Consider the following 6000-nt stretch of genomic DNA (forward strand, 5'->3'; position numbering starts at 1 on the left):
ATTAAAAAATCATGATTGTTCTGGGCAGTGCACAAGATCAAGTCTTCCTCAGCTACCATTGAAAAGAAAAAGAAGGAATTGTTGCAAAGCAGCATGTTGAATTCTTTGAATATTCGTCAAGTTACTATGAGTTTTCCCGATTGTGAATTTTCCATTTCTATGTAGCAATATATTTCAGCAGCGACTACATACGGAGTATATATCTCCCAATTGATATGATATTCCTGGGATTGTATTTCCTGTCATGATTTTTTTGATAGACGGATGCTGCTAACAAGGAAGCTTTTAAACCAAGAGTTCCAAATGGTGAGGTTGAAATCATCCTTTCATAAATTTTACGGACACCATCACGAGTTGGTTGACCATTATTGAATATCCGTTTCACAGATGATAGCGGAGATGTCACTAATGTTGTAACTACAATCCTGTCCCCTTTTCACGAATTTGACCTACTAAGTTGGACTTGTTACCGGGTTTGTACTAATATATGCAGCACGACAACTACCACATATGGAGCAGGATCTGCTTACCCTTCTGGATCACCAGATATCAACCCCAGTTTTGGTGGGTTTCGTGTTGCTTAGTCTTTAGTTTTCTAGGATGAGTTTTGTGTACTCTTGTTTGTCTGTTTTTCTTTTTTTAAAGCCATGTCGTTCGTTGTCATTTTTTTTTGGACTTTGAATGTCCCTCTGGTATCTTTTGCCTTCCTTTGATATACTAATAGAATATTGTTTTGTCACTTGAGCGACCTGTTTGTGGAGACATAGAAATACAGTGGGAACGTTTGTCTGTATCCTGTATTGTTAGTGTTCTCGCATGTACAAATCTTGCTAGATTTTTGTCTCGCCATGACAGTCTTAAAAAAGCAAGACAGGAAAGGGTTTCCAGCAGCTATAACAATATTTTAGAGAACCACTGGTGGTAGGTCAATGACATTTGGTACACAGTCGTATTAGCATTTACGCATCTAATTTCCATGAAATTACTTTTCTCTGCCTCCTTTCTAAATGTATATTGACTTTGAAAATTTGTTTAAAGTTTATATGTATTAGTTAGGCCAATTTATGGTGAACTACTAGTGGTAGATCAATGATATGTGGTATGCAGTTGTAATTTCATCGGTACATTGCATGTCCATGGGGATTCTTTTTTATGAAACAAAGCAATACCAACTCTTTCAATTTGTCTTTTAGTTTGGAATGGGGAATAATTGTGTAAAGTGTAGAAAGTCAAATGTTTTAATACCATTACAAGATGAGAGAGTCTTAGATTGTATGTACCCTAAAAGATCTCTGGAATTTTTTAGTATCCACATCTGATTTACGCCACCTCTAGAATAGGCAGTTTTACAATAACTTTGAAGCCCGGCTTTGATTGCTGATAAAATTGATGTGAATAATTTAGAAAAAGGTTGCTTGGAGCACTTGGACGACACAGCAATATACCGTTGTTTGTAAGGACACTTATGTAGTTTAGGTATCCAATACACTGATGGAAGATCCAGTTCCTCATCTTTGGTTGAAATTCCAAAACAACATATAACAGACCTATGATAATCCAGGATTCATCTAAGGTAAGAGTAGTGAGGATAAATGTTGAGTTTACAAGTGAATTGTCAAAACCTAATTCATTTATCAAGCAGTTTATTTAATGAGATTTACACACAAAAAAACGATGTTGTTTGGGGCTATACCTGCGGGGACAACAACATATTTGTCATGCAGGTAGAACAAGTGTTTTGAAAAATTTGGGTCTTTAAAGATTGACGTAGAAGAAATTGCAAGGCGACTCAATGTAGGAGCAATTGCCCTTAAATGAAGATATTTACTTTTTGAAAGACATTTTTAAATAGCAAAAATTAACAGGAAACCAGGATCTTTAAATGATCCAATATGCTGAAATAACCAGACAACTCCCTACTTACGTTCTACATAAGTGAAAGGACTAAGTATCTAAATCGACTGTGAGGAGTAATTGTCCCTAGATAAATCCTTTTTTTTTTGGCTATAGTCGTGAAAATATTAATCGAAGAAAGAAACTTGGAATAATAAAATGATACTCTAGAAATTGAAATCTCTTTTACTTTTAATATGATTCTTTCCCTTCGATAAATTTATTTTTGGCTTTGGTGAAAATTATAGAAGATGGAGAAACAGGGAACGTTTTCTGAAAACTTCGACCTAATAAAAAGTACAAATGATTATATTAGGGATGGCAACAAGTATTGGAGTTCTCGGGTACTCGATCGGAAGGCCGAGTACTCGAGTACAGTTTTAGTAATCGGATACGCATTTGCCTGTTATACATCTTGGGATAATTCTCTTCACATTTCCACTCACTTTAGTTCCGTTGAAATATCCCCTTTGTAATACTAAATAAAATAAATTTACAAGATAAATATGTTTATCCTGAGTCTACTATTTGTTATAGTAGTACCAGCAAGATCCTTTTCTTTCGAGGAAAAGTTTTCATGTTCACTTGTAACAAAGAATAGAAAATTGTTGAACACATCATATTTCTAAATAAGAACAAAAACCAAGTGACCTGTGGTGAACCCTACACAACTAGTTAGAGACATTTTTAACGGTGTTTGTACACGGATCAACACTTTCATGGATTAATAATTTACTCATCACAAGCCGTAAAAGCTTCCAAAAATGTTTGTTAATCAAGAATTCTATGTAAACGTGATTGGTATGAGATGTACATTTAAATTAATCAAATTACTATGTTTTTGAAACTTAATTTCTATACTTGTTTAATTCACAATTTAAAGACAGACGAAAGGGCGAGAGCGACATTCAAACCTTAAAGTCAAAAATAAACTGACAATGCCTAGCTCAAAAAAAAAAAGAAAAATGAAAATAAGGCAAACGGTAGTGCAAAAAAAAAACGCAGTAAAAGTAGATGAGCAACACCAAAAGTTATTTGAAGTCCAATATTGTTGTTGACAAATTAATGGACAAGTCGTATTATAAAAAAAATACCAACTCCTCATGAACATATATGACACATATATTGTCTACTTTTTCAAATTTAATATGCAAATATTTATGACGTCATTGGAATTTGGTTCATGAACACGAGCACAAACATTAATTGCTATTATGATAGGTTATTTGTAGAAAAGCCGGTCGGTAATGCATTGTTAAATTGAAACCAAAAACAGGGGATCAAGCTATTTTTGTAGAAAATTTGTCTTTCGTTAAATATGTTTATGAACATTAATAACAAAAACACTGCATCCGACCTAAAATCTAAACTTTTCAATGGCGTTTAAGATGCACCCGAGTACTCGCGAGTACTCGAGTATCATGACCGAGTATCCGAGTATTAAATTTCAGATCTTTTGACATCCCTAGATTATATACTCCCGATAGAATGTGGGAGGTGGTCATATACCTCAAGAGAAAAATCGGAATTGTCCTTAATGTGATAACAATAATAGTGATGATTACCATTATCTCCTCAAGTGCAAATTTTAGTACAAAAAAAACCAAGAAAAAGACGAATAAAAAACAAATGATAATATTCTTCAGTTTCAGGAATTTCAAAGCAAATTAAGCTTCAAAATGTAAGTTCGTTACCGTTAAAGTTATGAAGTGCATTCTCTCAATTAACCTTCTCCATTCTCTCTTATATTTTAGCCAGACAAAAAAGCACACAAAACCCAACATAAAAATTAGACTGAGTGTAACAGGCACCAAATATTAACCTTCTCAATTAACCTTCGTAATCCTTTCTCATATTTTAAGGCCTTCCATTTAAGGCACATTACACAATTAAAAAAAAATGTACACAGATTAATGTATTAAACGCATTTATTTTATATTGGCTCATCATTTATACCTTTTTATTTTCGGCTTTATATCTTATAATAATATGTTCATCTGTGTACCATTGTATTTACAGCGGTTTATCAGATATATATAAAATTTAATGCATAATATTAGCAATTATTGCTTGATTAACAAATTGGTTTGTCATTCTTTGTATACCCTATTTGAAGAAAAAAAAACATTCCAAAATTAAAATTCATTGTTAGAAATGATAGTCACATCCTATAACTCTGAATATAACATATTCCTATAATCAAATGTATTTCCATAATGATATAACTTAGGTATTGTTTTTGCTTCTGGTCTCTTTACATGATACTGTAACAAAAAAGTTTATTCATGACAAATGTAATCTGAAAAGTCTTACTTTTGATTTTGAGACTAAACACTCAGACGGACAGTGCTTGCACATTACAATGATAAATTTCACCTGACGAGATCACTATCACCAGAACATGAATATTATATTTAAAAAGAAACTATGACTTTTATAATCCTTGAGGATTAATATATGTAAGCTATGAGTTAGTGTACATATATTATGCGTGCAGAAATTTCGGTAATGTTCAGCGCTTTGCTTTCTTTTATTCAAAGACTATTGAGTCTCGTTTCACATGTTCTACTTATAATGTAATTATGCAAGATAATAATGCAAATAAAATAAATTAAATATTTACGTAAAGTATTGACATTGGCAACACCTGACAATAAAATCAATACTTGTTTAATTTCAAATAATATGTGACAATCATTTATAACTTTTTAATTTCGTCTTTATATCTTATAATAATATGTTCATCTGTGTACCATTGTATTTACAGCTGTTTATCAGATATATATGAAATTTAATGCATAATATTAGCTATTATTGCTTGATTAACAAATTAATTGGTTTGTCATTCTTTGTATACCCTATTTGAAGAAGAAAAAAAAACATTCCAAAATTAAAATTCATTGTTAGTAAATGATAGTCACATCTTATAACTCTGAATATAACACATTCCTATAATCAAATGTATTTCCATAATGACATAACTTATTTTAAATAATAACAAATAAACATCAATAATATCAAATAAGACTTAATATACAGTTAAGATTTTAATGAATGGTGCAAAAGAGATTTTATAGAAGAACAATATATGCGTCATACAATATTGTTATATGAGATTCAGCATAAACACTTATATGTATCTCATAATAGAAATGACAAAGGGGACTATTGTTTGGCATTAACATATCTTTGAAGTTAAAGTTATAGGAAATGTGTTTAAAAGAATTATTCAAAATATGATTAAAAAATATTGTACTAATAAAAGTTGATTCAATGATTGAAAGTAAGCCAAAGGTTATGAGAATTATAAAAGGTGAAAAACATGTGACAAGTCACCACTCTACCCATAAGATCCTATCTTGTTTTATATTTCCACCATATTTATTTTCTCATAAACTTAAAAGTGTTCAACATCTATAAAAAGTACAATTTTGACAAATTATTTTTATCGGTATATAGATTAACCAAAACATGCTTTGATAGTACTTTTGATTTATTCTTAACAATATTCTAAATGATTACACAAATCTAAATCTAAGTAAGTTATTAAAACATGTATATGCAATAAAGATATTGTTACGTTAAAAAAAGAACAAATCTAAATCGCTTAGATGTAAACCTTAATGTTTACATATCATGCAAAATAGAAAAATAAAATGCGTTTAATGTTTATACAATTTGATTGGAAAAAGAAAATAATATATTATCAGATGATTGCACTTATTCTGAGTTCCAAAAAGAAGATATCACACTGCACCTCCATTTTATAGTAAATACGTTCATGACTTATAAGTCGGCTTGTATAAAAGATGATCGTGTTGATTCTGTTATATTCATTGTTTCACGTCTAGACTGAATTTGGAATGTCATGGCGGTCGGTGGAAGAATAGCCGGAGACACATTTCAATCAGTTTTTGTCGAGCCTAAGACATCTGTCACAAAAAGCTCGACACAGGGACAGTTATCTGGTGGCGTCGACAGCGGTGTTAACAAAACTCTTAAAAACTGAATATTTCAGAAGTTATAAGACCTAGAACCTCATTCTTTGTATAGGTATTCTTATGTATTGAAGTTTCCGTTTGTCATATATCCATTGTCCTTAACCTC

The sequence above is a fragment of the Mytilus galloprovincialis genome, chromosome 2, assembly GCF_965363235.1.
Source record: "Mytilus galloprovincialis chromosome 2, xbMytGall1.hap1.1, whole genome shotgun sequence".
In the NCBI taxonomy this organism is placed as follows: domain Eukaryota; kingdom Metazoa; phylum Mollusca; class Bivalvia; order Mytilida; family Mytilidae; genus Mytilus; species Mytilus galloprovincialis.